At 38.7% G+C, this 14,421-nt stretch overlaps 1 protein-coding gene across 6 annotated transcripts in view; it reads left to right on the plus strand.

The window, feature by feature from the left end:
- Nucleotides 1-14,421, plus strand: part of taok3a (TAO kinase 3a) — a 75,731-nt gene that overhangs the window by 21,226 nt on the left and 40,084 nt on the right. For 4 of the 6 annotated variants that reach the window (XM_055011648.1, XM_055011647.1, XM_055011650.1 and 1 more), the window contains one exon: nt 7,100-7,226. The gene's annotated coding sequence lies outside the window, so the exon portion shown is untranslated. The remainder of the gene's footprint in view (nt 1-7,099; nt 7,227-14,421) is intronic. The other 2 variants (XM_055011651.1, XM_055011652.1) reach the window with 1 other exon arrangement.

Below are 14,421 nucleotides of genomic sequence, written 5' to 3' on the forward strand. Positions count from 1 at the left end.
GGCAAAAAATGGAGCCATACTGCTCTGCTTAGTCACCAGTGTGAGCGACGTGGCCCGGCACTATTGAGAGCTAATCTGCTTTAATGGACATGTCTGTAGTGGCGGGGTCAGTGTGGGTCATGCACTTTTAACATGCACATTGACACATGGCTTAAAGGTTGCAAGCATTTAACCATTTAAAGTTTTCATAATGTATTGTGATGACTCTGGTGGTCAGGAAACTAATGAACATTTAAATTAAAAACTCCCCTCTAGCATTTAGGCTGCATTCTGTCACAACCACAGCTTGGACCAGAGTTTTTTTGCGGTGAAATAACAAAATAGCTGCGTGTTTGAGAGACAGTCAAGAACATGGTGGTACACCAACTAGGTGTAACGCTACAGTCGTGTTTCTAAACCTGTTAGGCATACTGGTCTGGATCTTTGTATTTAAACTTTCTCAGCATTTAAGTTTAGTTATACAATAACGAACCATATGACAGTATGGTGTTCTAGATCTGCCATTTATCCATAGCCTTGACATCACAAAACTGTAAGTCTTTAAAAATTTTTATATGCTTTGTTAGAACTTTTTCCACTTACTACTACTACTGAAACAGTGCAGAGATGTGTTACAGAATTAAGATCAAACCCTGAATGTTTATGCATTTGCTTACAAGGTGTCCCAATACTAATACTGTTTAAGAATAGAAAGAAAGTGAGAATGAAAACTGATTTAATTTACTAGCATTATTAATATAAATTAGATTTTTTTTTGTACTTTATCTCTAACGATCATTTTTATGCTGGGTTTAGCTAAACTTTTGCTCAGTGCAGTGGTTTGATCAAACTCTGTGTCCTTTGACCCTAATTTTACTACTGATAATTCAATTTTCTGAAGTCGTTTAAAGAAATTATTTGACATTTTTGAAAATTATTTGCTTTCTTGCAGAGAGTTTGATGATTGTGGCTGTGCATTAACTATCAAGCTAGATCCAGCATCTTAGCTTAGCATATACTTGAGACAAGAGGAGCTATTAGCTAGCCTAGCTCGGTCAGGCTTTTTACCTCTGTTTTCCACCTTGATGCTGAGCAAAGCTAACTGCTGACTGAAAACTGTCTTGGACTCTTGGCAAATTAAATAGGTCAATATTTCTCGAAAAATTTTCACAAGTGGTGGTACATGGTAGATTTCAAAAGCAGCTCCAGTGTTACTTTTGTGAGGAGTAAGGTCACTGCTCAAAAGTTTTCTCTACAGTCCTTTCCCCTGTCATGTCTGGAAAGACAAAAACACATTGCTGATAAAGTGGCAGAATACGTTTTTTGTTTAAGCAGGAATTAAAAGCTCCCAAGCTCATCTTTTTTCAGTGGTTCATCCTCAGAGTGATTGAGTAAGATGAATATGTAGAGGACCGTGAAAGTAAAGTTGTGCCAAATTCAACTTTAAACATCCACAACACAAGTAAAGTAGCCCCTGTGAGGATTTGAGCTGTTGCTGCTTTAGGGCAACAAGAGGAAATCACTTCAAATAAACTACAGATTAAGAATCGGCCCAGGTAGGGTTTTAGGTCGGTGGATAGGGCACTTATTTGTCTCTTATTTGTCCCTCAATCCACCAATGCCCACATTTATGTTGGCATTAGCCTTAAAACTAATCTGAGAAGGTAAAAGTCCTTGGTGTGTGTGTGTGTGTGTGTGTGTGTGTGTGTGTGTGTGTGTGTGTGTGTGTGTGTGTGTGCGCGTGTGTGTGTGTGTTCGTGCGTGCGTGCGTGCGTTTGTGTTCATATGCATGCATGTCTCAGTAGTGTCACTAAGCTCCTGAGATGAGAGCTGCCCCGAAGTCTCCAAATCCTGCTTTAGAGCGTCGAGTATATATGTGTGTATGTGTGTATTCTTCACTCTGTGAAAATGAGTCACTGCTATAAAAATCCACACCATGCCACCCTGGCAGGATAATCAGAACATAATGTTTAGTTTCTTTCTATCTCACTGGATTAGTTTATTTTCATCCGGGGAGAATTTTCTGTATTGTGAAAATCGCCCCGTATTTGGTTCCCTCAGCTTTATTTAAAGCAGCATGCCACTATGGGACACGATTTCAAGCACACCTACCTCCAAGCATGACTCATCAAAAGCCCACCTCAGTCGTCATCAGCCACACTGGGAATCATTGAGAGTTAAATATGCGAACTTTCAGTCTAAGTAGCTTTGATTAAATTTAGGCAAAGTTGTAATAAAGACAGATAACGAGTTGTAACCTGCACAGAGTTTGAGATTTGCCAAAGCTGCTCTTCATATTTTAAAGGTAGTCAGTTGAACTTTATATTCTACTAATGGCAAGTGAGTATTTTTTATTTCTTGAAGACCTGCCTGACTAGTGACATGCTCTGCAATGCTTGATGCCACAAAAATCCCCAGGTTTACATCCAGGTAGTGATGTCATTGCGGTTACCTGCTGCAGCCTGTTCACATTCTCAGAATCCCTGGAATTATGCACATGGAAAAAACTGAAAAGGAAATAGGCATGAACTTGGCCAAAGTCCATATTTTCTACCCGATATCACGTCCAGCTTGATGAATTGTTTGGCCAGTATCTCCGAAAGCTGTTCAACTGGATTGTTTTGCCCAAGAACAGAAATACAGTACAGTTACTGTGGCCAAGTTGTGCCTCGGAAATTGATGGCTTGTGACTCAGAATTTATGATTCATATCCCAATGTGGGTCTTGTAACAAGAGGAGTGGACAGTAAGATGTGAGTATCAGGATTTTGACTATTAGCCAGAGCACTAATGAACTTTGTCAGAAATGTATGGCAAAGATCAACATTTCTAGTAATGGTGGCATTTGTAAAGCACATTCCAATTACGGGCCTTAAAATCAGGAATTTGTCAAACCAATTGTCACTGTCTTTAACTCTCTCATTTTCTGTGACACGCACTCTTTATCTTTCTTTTAATCTCCTTTCATGTCATTACTGTTTAACACATTATTACATCCTCTCTGTCAGCTGTTTTCTCTCTTTGTTCAACAGATTACACCATGTCAAGCCTCAACTGGCCCCCTAACCTTTGTAACCTATTCTTTTCTTTAAACACAAAAACTCGTGCGCACACACACACACACACACACACACATTGAATTCACCATCTCAGTAACACTTAACATTGCAGTTGCAGTATATGGTATACCTCCTAACCACGAGGCCACCAGACACCCCAGCTGTTCTCTTTAGTTATTTAATGCAGCCTTTTGTCCCACTTGCATTAAATGTGCAAAGACATGTAGTTGCAAATATTTACTGTACAACAAAAAGTGAAATTACAGAAGCACAATAGCATCATTTTATAATTTGACTTTTGCAAGTCAATCCACTTAACCCTTTTTTTCTTTTTTAATTGCACTGTGCATAAAATATGTGTTGCCAAACTGTTTCTGCTGCTGAAACTCACAGATTGTTTTAGGGAGGCCCAAACTTTGCTGTGCTTTGCTTGGAGAAGAAAAAAGTATGTATTCCAGATTAGATGAGCGACCTTGAAAAAAAAAAGCTCCTGTGAAGCTCGATGCTGATCAGGTAAATGTAGAAAGGCAGGAAGCCCCATTTTTTTTTTGTCTTAGTTGATAAATTTGCCATATAAGCTAACATAAGAAACCTCCATTTCCTGCTTGCTCATAGAACTGCAGCTAGGTTCAGTAAGTGCTGTGTGTCATTGTTTAATGTCACTTAGAGTTAACATGGCAGTCGAAGACACTTTATGTTAACAGACAGTGTTATATTACTTCTCAAAATCAGGTGGCTTTGCACATAGTCTTATCCTGTACAAGATGAGTCTAGCCTTGTTATCATTACTCCATTAAATGATGAGGCAATCAATAGAAAATGAATCAGCACTGAACAATCCTTGCTCTGTGGTTGCAGCTTTAGCAATGTAGGGATATGCAGCTTTTCCTTGCACTATAAAACATTTGAAGAGGATGTCAGATGTTTTGTAAGTCTAAATCCTGATACTCTGACTAAACAGGGCACTAGAAGATGTCTTGGGCCCTGGCAGGCCTTTTTCATTAATTATTTACTTTTTGTAAACTTAATTAAATATGATGATTTTGTTTGACTTCATGTGTATCCATCCAGTTACTTTTGAAACACTAACCTTTGGGCACTTTCGGTTTAAAGTGCTATATCTCCCACATAGTTACTTCTAGTATATATTAACTTAAATCTTCTAAAATTACTGCTGATATTTGAAGTCTGAGGAACCAAAAACGTGTAGCTGTCCAAATACTTACTGTATTATCAGATCGATCTTTGATATTAAATAAATTTAAAATGGTCTTGTAGAAGAACTTGAATATAACACACTGCAACCTTTTTTTCTTTCACTCCTTATGCTATATATCTATATCTCTATATTCTCTTGTTGGTGGGTCATGAATGGCAAGGAGGGTGGAGCGAGCAGTGAGGAGGAGAAGTGTAGCCACAACTTTCCCAGAGGCTCATGCAAGCGTCAGTTTGTGTTATAAATCATTCAGGGACACTCAGAAGGGGCACAATACATTTTTATCCCTCTTCTCTCATCTCTCCATCCTCTCGCCCTGTTTTATTATTGAATGCGGTTCCTCTGAGCACCCAATCTGCCACTCGGCACCATCAAAAAGAGAAAGAGGGTTGTTGGGGTTAACCAAGGAGACAAGAGAGAATGTTAAAAATGAATTAAATGTAAGAAGTGGAGCCATTCCTGTTAGATCACACATAAAGAAAAGGTCACAGGGTCATTTATGTACTGAATAATGGATCTGCTGTTCTTTCTGATTGCCAAGTTGCTTGAAGATGGTAGTTTGGTGTTATTGTGTGCTGGTTGTGTAAATGACCCTGTGTGGAGTTAAGGGTCGGGTTATGTTCACTGGTAACGCTGTGGCTCCTGCACCACCTGCTTGTCAGAACAAAACGCAGCGCTGTAGCTGACAGCGCTCTGCTGTCAGAACAACTCCCTCACATTTGATGTGTATGGGTGAATATACTCTGTGTCCATGTGCGCATGTGTGGATAAAAGCAAAATATTGTGCTTCTGCTTGCTTGTGGGTGTGCGTGCGAAAGCTTGTGTTTGTCTTGTGTGCTGTGTCCTTGAACTTATGTATTTGAAAGAGGAAGAGGGAAGATGTGTTGGCTGCAAAAAGGAGACATTTCCCTTGTATGAAATGCCAAGACATTTAGTTTTAGAGATGCTGTCCACCCTCTGATGTCTGGGATTGGGCTCCTGGTGACCCTGAAAATGGACAGACGGGTGTAGAAAATCATGCGAAAGGAAATGATACTTGCAGACCTCTGAACTCCAAGCAGTTTCTGGTTGTTCTTTGCTCCTGTGACGTTTTTTACTCACTGTGGGCTCATTTTTCACTGCAATATAAAACCCTGTATCTCTATGTAACAGCACAACTATGTGTAGAAGTACAGAGAACTGAAATGAAAATGGAATTTCTTTGATCATTACCTTTAAAAATAAATTACAAAAACCTGACCTGGAATCACCATGTACAATATTTTTGCAAGTACCCACATTTGTTATAAGATACTCGAACAAAAAGGGGACTCTACAAACATCCATCCATCCATCATCTATACACCGCTTGATCCTCATTAGGGGGTTGTGGGGGGGCTGGAATCTATCCCAGCTGACTTGGGGCGAAGGCAGGGGACACCCTGGACAGATCGCCAGTCCATCGCAGTGCCACATATACAGACAAACAATCATACTCACATTCACACCTATGGGCAATTTAGGATCATCAGTTAACCTCAGCATGTTTCTGGACTGTGGGAGGAAACCGGAGTACCCGGGGAAAACCCACACATGCACAGGGAGAATATACAAACTCAATGTAGAAAGATCCCGGGAAAGCCGGGACGCAAACCAGGGATCTTCTCACTGCAAGGCGAAAGTGCTAACCACTACACCACTGTGCAGCCCCTCTACAAACATACTACAGATATTTTACTACACTTTTTATTTCAGCATCTTTCCATGCTTGTCTCCTGTCTCCTCTGTGTAAACACTGCTGAGTCGCTAGTATTAGTTTAATATTAGCAAAATCTCTTCCTTTTTTTCAGAACTAGATTCATGCAAATAGTTCATTTTTAGAGAATTTTTAAAGGCAGACTAAAGGGCTTTTGATGAAATATGATTTTAAGCTTGGATTTGGTAAAATTTTCTAATGGAATGGCACATTACAGATTAGTAGTTCAAGAGCTGTTGAAAGTTGAAAGTGTGATCATTCTTTCTGTTTTTACACTTTGTACCTGATAAATGGAGTGATTTTGGCGATTTCTTTAAATATAATATGCTTTTCAAACCCTACGGCAGGCTTTGGGGCCCAAAGGATTGAGAGAGCCGCACTAGGTGCAGGTTTTTGTTGTTTTTTTATCACCACCTCACTAAGATAACAAAACACATTTGTTTTATAACAGCCTTTCTTTTTTTGTTGTGTTGGTTACTCTGTCATGTTTCCTGAAGCTGTTGAAATAAGGGATCATTGCTGTGAATCCTTGGAGTTGTTGAGAGGATAATAGCCGACAATCATTAAAGAGATTTTCTGTTTAGTCATTCGACCATCTGCTATTGTGAGGACATTTTAAAGCTTTGCCTCTGTTTGTACAAGGCGAGCATCACCTTCCTCTAGCTCATCTTCAGTTTTATGAGCAAAACAATGACCTTTGTTGTGTAAGGAACATGGTATAAAATGCAGTCCAGATGCTTGTGGAGACTGTAGAGCCTTTTGTTTGGTAATATATCAGTTAAAAAAAGATTAAAATACAAGCATAAAGTTGCACTCAGCTGAAAATTGCACCAGATCACTATCAGACACAAGGTACAAGAGAAACTGCAGTATAAGAATAGAGAGGTTCGTATAGTAGTTGCCATTTACTGCAATTAATGATGATTTTTATCAAAAAGTGATCAAACTGTCAAACATTTCTGAATGTATCTAGCAAGTGTTTGGTGTATAAAGTGTCAAAAAGTCGGAAATCATTTCACAATTTTATAATGTATTAACCTTGTAATGATTTAATTGTAATCCAACCATCTAACCTTTTATTTTTTGGTTTCTTTCCCTTGTCTGTCTCCAGTACAGTCTTATTCCAGTCATGAAGAAAGCTGCAAAAAGGCAACCCTGGACTTAAACTGAGAAGTTCGAAGGAAGAGAGAGAGGAAGACAGAGGATAGTCCAACATCCCCTTTACACATTTCCTACAGGTAGGTTATAGATAGAGCCGAGGCAGAGGTATGTGTTCTGTGCTGTTTGTATGTTTGCCAAGGCAAACGTATGTTTTTTCTGCTGCTTGTTTGTCTGTGTGTGTGTTTGTCTACCCAGTTGAACTTGGTAGAGAAGTGGTCTATTAAATTTTGATGTGGATCCAGATCACCTTCTTTAAAGTCTCTGTCTGGTCATTAATTTAACTCCTAAAAGCTGATCTTTGTAAATCAAAGTTATTTATTTAGAATATTTTTTTCAATGAAAATAATCCCTTTTTGTCTTAAAATGACCTGTAAAGTCACTGTAAAGTTACTCTGTGCCACGAAATGACACATTGTAATATTAGAGAAAATCTACCATGCATGTTCTAGTGGGAAACCGAGTCAGAAGAGGAGGAATGATACCAAAAGCCACTGTGTGAGGAAACAGTAAAAATTATATACTGCAGTTCACTGCTCTGGATGACAGTGGCCTTGTAATGGAGATTTTTGCTTTTATGAATCCGCTGTCTTTAAATTACGTCTTTTCTTTGCTTTATTTTGTTTTGAAATGTTTTGTATAAAGTTGTTTTGCTCGGGCATCACTAAGCTGTAGTGATTGAAGCAAGCCTGAGGTTTGTCTGTGGTTTGGAGTCTTTTATGAATTGGGCAGTAATGTAAATCCTTCCATCAACTTGTCATCATCTCACAGGGAGCCAACAGCACTCATTAGATGCAGTGGAAAGTCAGACGCGTGTGTCTAAGTGTACATTCTTGCCGTGGGCAAAGATTGCTACTGAGTCACACCCTGATTGGGAAAACAGCTTGTGGGTATTGGGTGTGGTAGAAGGAAATTATTTGGGTTACAGAATCTGTGAGAGAGATGAAAAGTGATTTCTAATATCTGGACTTCCCCACACTTGTAGACTCAAGGGCAGACTAGCCAGAGCTGTCCTGTTCCACAATCAAATACATAAGAAGACTCTCTTTCACTGAATTAAATAGTCACTGGTCAGTTTTTTTTTATTACCTTGTTTTATATGCTGAAAGACACATCATGAGTGAAATAAGCAGTCAACGCCATGGCTGAGCATTTCCACCTTGACACTACAGTGTACCAACAACAGTCTCATATAGTGTTTGTGCAGGGTTGTAGGTGAGCTGGTGTGCTCAAACTGCAGTGAGTTGGGAGGGTTGAGTGGAGAAAGAGGGGAAGACTGCACATTCTGGAGGGAGCAATGATGTAGAGTTATTTTAAAGTAGGAAATGATTGGTTTTAATGAAAAAAAACCTTCTAATTATGTAACTTTGAAACCCAGAAATGAGTTTTTAGGGGCTTAATTAATAACCAAAGAGGAACTTTAAATGTTGAGTATGAAGATCTTCATCTGAGGGTTTCATTTGAGAATATTAACAATGCTATAATACTCATTTGCAGAAAGAATTATCATTTACTATATTACTTTATGTAGGCCTGTCTTGGTTTTACTTTTCATACATCTTTGCGAGTGTGGACACGATTTTGAAAAGAATCAAACATAACATAATAACTGTGAGCCCTTCAGACACATCTGTTCACTCAATGTGACTGAGTGCCCAGTCTGCACTTTGGAGAATTGACATTTGAATTAAGCTATTGTGCTACTGAGGCCATGCCAGTGTATCTGCATTCATTGATAGTGATACTCTCTCCATAGATTACCATGTGCATTGATTCAGAGCGTACACTCCACAGGAGGAAAAGCCACTCGTGATTTTCCATTGATAAGAAGCAACCTTATCATATTCAGCCTTTAAATTGGCAAGTCATCACCACACCACCCGGCACTGAGCATTTAGAAACAGCTCTTTATTATTCATACAGTAAAGAGGTTGACCCATTTAATGACATGCACGAGGCATACATGCATGTCACACATACGATTGCAGCACTCTCAGGGGACCATACACCCTGGTTAAATGTGAGCCTCATGCTATTTCTTTGATTTATTTATTTTTTGACAGCACTACTGAAGTGTAGTGACGTTAATTTTTTCACAAGAGTGTGCGTGATCCATTTTTTCTTGCTCACTCATACATACATGCGTATCTTAACACACAACTCCAAAGCTCTAAGCCCCTCTATAATGTCAGGATGGGAGTTAAACGGACTGGATTATTGCGTAATTCTTATTCTTTCTCTCGTATGCACACACATACACACACACTGTGCTCACACTGAAACGCACAGTTTGGTGGATTTACCATTTCTTCTTTTTTTCCCCGTTTCTGATTAGGAGCTGGTGATTTGAATCCCAGTAAGAATTCCCATAGTCTGTCTAATTCCTGTGCCTGTCTAAAGCTGGGAGGCGGGCTAGTAAGCTGCTAAAGCCCCCTGGTTATTCACACACAAACTGACACACACATATGGACACTTCAGCACCCTCACTGATATATTTATTATCATTATTGCTGTTTTTACACAGTTTTGGGGCATTTTTATGCTTTTTTTTAATTATGTTGGGGCAATTAAAAGAGGGTAGTGAAATGAAATCTGGCCAATGGTCTCCAAACCAGGGACTCACTGCACCCGTGTGGTTTAGACCCTATCCACTTGGGTATATTTATATTTTTGTGCACACTATACATTTGTATATATATAAAACTATGGACATACCCTTTCACATCCTTTACTGTGCATTTGTCACACACAACCTGAGATGCATGTACGTAACTTGCATTCTTATAAGAGTTGAGATAAAATACAGGCAAACTCAAGAGACTAAGTGCAAAATGAATAATGAGAAAATCCTATTTTCTTCCTTATCAAAGCTTTTCTTTTAAAAGTGGGGATTGATTGAAGAGGAATGGAGTTGCAAAGCGAAATGAAAAGTGCAGCAATAGATAAAGTGAAGGAGTTAGGAGACAAGACAGAGCAGGTAGAATAAGTTTGATCTACTTTAAAAACAGAAGTAACTTTGTATCTTTGTGAGGAAATTGTATCAAACACAGTCCAACACTGATGCAAAAAAAACCTAAAAAAAAATCATTAAGACATGCATCAGTATTGTCCACAAAGGCAAATAATGTCATGTTCATCTAATATTCTTCTATTCTGTGGTGATAACCCTGCTAAATCCTGGAGCATTGCACTTGGAAGCATCATTGCAAAGTAAATCAACCTTGATTTATTTGCAAGAATGTCAGTCTTTTCAATCCAAAGTTAAAATAAATAAATAAATAATTGAAAAGATTTTCTGTGCTTAATATCTATTGAAAACTCAACTATAGCTTCTATGGATTCAGTTTGACATGCTCTACAATGTAGTTTTGGTGAATTAAAAGAAGTTTTTAAGCCCACTATAAATGCATATCAGTCAAGATCAATATTTTACATTCACACTTTACGTTCCATTTCTGGTCCATTTTTATGGTGCAATAGCTTATATTCTTGTATATATTTGGTCTAGAGTTGACAATGTGATGTCCCATTTAAATATGTCTATTGCAGCACGAGGTACGAAGTCATATCCACCGTGCTTGATTGACTTGGTCGTGTAACAACATGCTGGCGTATGAATTAGTCATAGCAACGACCAACAAGGGGCCCGGGGGTGGGAGTGTGTATGTGTTTGTTTGTGTGTTTCTGCTTGCGTGTAAGCATATTTAATTTTGACTCATTTTGTATGCTTTCATGTATATGTGTACATACACTATATAACCACTGGAGACTTCCCAGAATAGGTTGTGTAGATATCTATTACACTGCACTGGCTGACTTTATAATGAATCGTATTATTGGCTGAGGTGTCCCTGTTGACATAGTTTTCAAGAATGAAAGATGCTAATTTTTAAACTTCTATCCTGGCAAAACTTGGTCGATAAATCCTTTTAATTGCTCTCCGAAAACATGATGAATCATAGTGTCTTCAGCTATGTGTGTGTGTTACTTTGTAGATCAGATTAACATGAATCATATAATCTCTTTAATACATAATTTGAATTTATGAAGTATAATTTATGATATACAGTAAATCCTTTAGTCTAATTACCCACCCCCACTTTAATCCACTCCCCACACGTTTCATTGACTCACTTAGACACTACTGCAAAGTGTATACGTTTGTCCTGCGCTCTAATGCACACCTGCACCGATGCACAGTGTCATGCAGTGGTGTGTGACAGTGCACATGTAGTAAAGAATTCACGCACACTAAGCCTTTAATCTATCTAAGCCACTTGCCTAATCAGCTCTCTCAGAACAATACCATTCATAGATCCATAGAAACCACACACACACACACACACACACACACACACACACACACACACACACACACACACACACACACTGAGCGGACTGTCCAAACAGTGGGCTTTGCTGAACTAGTAACAGCTTTACCAAACCCCCCCCGTGTTACAACCTGTTGTTGCCACGTTGCGTCACTTCACACATCTTAGGAAAAGGAGGAGGAGGAGGAGTGGAAATGAGTGTGAGAGGGAGGTATGCAGTCTCTAGAGTGATCACATGACTTCAGTGTTCATTTGCTCCATTTTTATCTGTCTTGTACTCATCTACTGACTCTTTCCATCATTGCAGTTTAGATCTGCTTTCAAAGCACTGTCACATGGGGTAAAGCTCACTCACTCTCAGCAGGTCTTTTTTTAATCTGTCTGTCTGTCAAACATTCCTTCTCAAATTTTCTTACGCCGTCTTTCCCCAAATTTTTTGTTTTTCTGTATTATTTAGTAACCTTTTCCTTCTTGTGTCAGATTTTTTGTTATGAAAGCAGCGCAGTCATACTATTTATACGTGTAGATGTGTGTGCTTGTGCTGTGGGTGTGTCTTTGATGGGATGAGAGAGTTGAAATGGAGGTTGTGTCAGGCTTTATTTCAGTAGAGCTCAAGCATGAGAGATGAGAGGAAGACGGGGCTGATGCAACCAGGAGACACAAATACACAATCGCTACCACACATGGACATGCACAGGTTCTTATTGTAGGTCAGTAGTTAGACAACAGATGTGCACACAGTGAAAAAAACAATAAAATATAGGCAAGGACCCACATAGGCGTGCAAAGATACCCACAGATGTAAACACAAACATAGAATACACACAAATAAGACAATGTATGCTTTTGTTTTCCTGCCTGATATTGGGATTATGTAATTGACGTTGTCTAGGTTATGATTTCTATCTTAAATAGTGTTTTAATGTTGGAATTAGATTAACATGCACATTAATGAAAAAGCAGATTGAGTATTCTTAAGAGCCAGATTCACACAACGCTTCCAAGAATGCTCGATAGCAGTTTAAATTAGTGTTTTCATTGAACTGATGGTAACCATGAATAGTATATACAGGAATCTACAGCTTCTAGGTTGTATGCATCCAATTACATCACCACGCTGTACACAGTTCATTCATCATTCGTCACACCTTTGTTGTAGTCATGGGGAGCTCAGCTTAGGGTCTCATGCTTTTCAGAAAAGTCACTACAACCAACAGATGCCTTTAGGGGAATGAGCTCTTAAGCCCACATATGTGATCTTTCACATTATGTAAGCAGGTAAACTGTCTGTTCTTCATGTGAAAATCCGTGGTTGTTTCCAAGAATGTTTTGGAGCATTCTTAGAGAGAAATCAAGGCTAAATGCCATGAAATTGATTTCAGTCGGGCAACGGCACAACTGGCTTTCCCAACGCTGAGATGTTAGGGAAGCTTTGTGAATAGCAGCATGCTGTCACGGTGCTTCAGGAGACCTTTCTATATACAGAAGGTTACAAGAAGCAGCCTCATTGCTGCAGTTTTCTTGGCTTACACTCTACTCTCACTTCCTACTGGGATAGTAGTGTGAAAAAAAATCCCTGATTATACAGTGTCAACATGAAGGTTCAACAATGCAAGGCGGGTTTATTGATGTAGCACTGCTTAGGCTGAAATGAAACCAAAACTCTTATAGTTAGTTGTATTATCGTAGTGTTATCTCACCATGGTTTATATTGAAAACATACATAAAATTACCAAACATTAACCCCCAGAATCTCAACACCTTTAGGAGACAGTTATCATTAAGAAAATGCCAAGATTGCAACCGTTATTAGAGCCGGAAAACTAAAATTGAAATAATCATCGGACTAACTGCCAGTGAACTGGTCATCTTTAATGTGCCGTCATGTCCAGTCAGGATGATTAACCAAATGTAAGCTTCAAATCCTGACATTTAATCAAAATCAATTCATACTACATGTCTTGTTAAACAATTCTCCAAAAATATACTGTTTGCCGAAACCAGATTCTGTACAAACTAAAAATTCTTGGTATAACTAAGAAGTTGTGATGGACTATGACCAACAGTTGCGTAACTCAGCTACTTTTTAGCTGAAATGAGTCAAGTTTTTCATAATATGGCAATAAAACACACTCGTCGTTATAGTTCAAATTTGAAATATTAAATGTTTGAATGTTTACTGCTTTACAGAGCCATAGAAATACATATTTATCTTATTGGAAAGCCACAGCAAATAGTAATATTTAAGCCTTGATTTAAATGAGCTGACGGTTTTATGGACCTCAGTTATTCAGGAAACTTGTTCCACAGGCGAGGAACACAGAAACTAAAAGCTGCTTCACCCTGTTTAGTTTTAAAACTGGGAACACTCAGTAAGCCTGTCCCAGATGAACCGAGGGGTCGGGATACTTAATAATGTACAAGTCCTCCAGACGTTTTTTAGGCCTGAGATTATTTAGTGCTTTATAGACAAGTTGTAGGATTTTATAATCTATTCAATGGCACAGAGGGAAGCAGTGCAGTGATTTATGGACTGGTGTAATGCACTCCACTTTGTTATTGAGGATTCAGGCAGCAGCATTTTGGTTGAGTTGCAGCTGTCTGGTTGATTTTCTTTTTAATAAGACTTATGCAGTAGTCTAGCCTGCTTACAATTAATGCATAACAAATTTTCTTTGTAGCTTTTTTAGATGGAAATTCTTCAAATTGTGCTATGTTTGTGGAGTGTTCATAGGCTACATTTGATATTGTTTTAAATTGGCTGTTAAATTTTAAGTTTGACCTCATAACTATACAGTAAACACCCCACTAACTGCTGCTAAAAAGCCTTGGGAAAATGACTTTAGGCAAATTCGAAGATAAATAATCACCTACTTCTTCTGTGATTGCTGCAGAAATGCTTTCAGGTGCCTTAAACCTTGTGTTTTGAGGCCAAACTAGAGAC

This window comes from Amphiprion ocellaris, chromosome 6 (genome assembly GCF_022539595.1).
Source record: "Amphiprion ocellaris isolate individual 3 ecotype Okinawa chromosome 6, ASM2253959v1, whole genome shotgun sequence".
NCBI classification, from domain to species: domain Eukaryota; kingdom Metazoa; phylum Chordata; class Actinopteri; family Pomacentridae; genus Amphiprion; species Amphiprion ocellaris.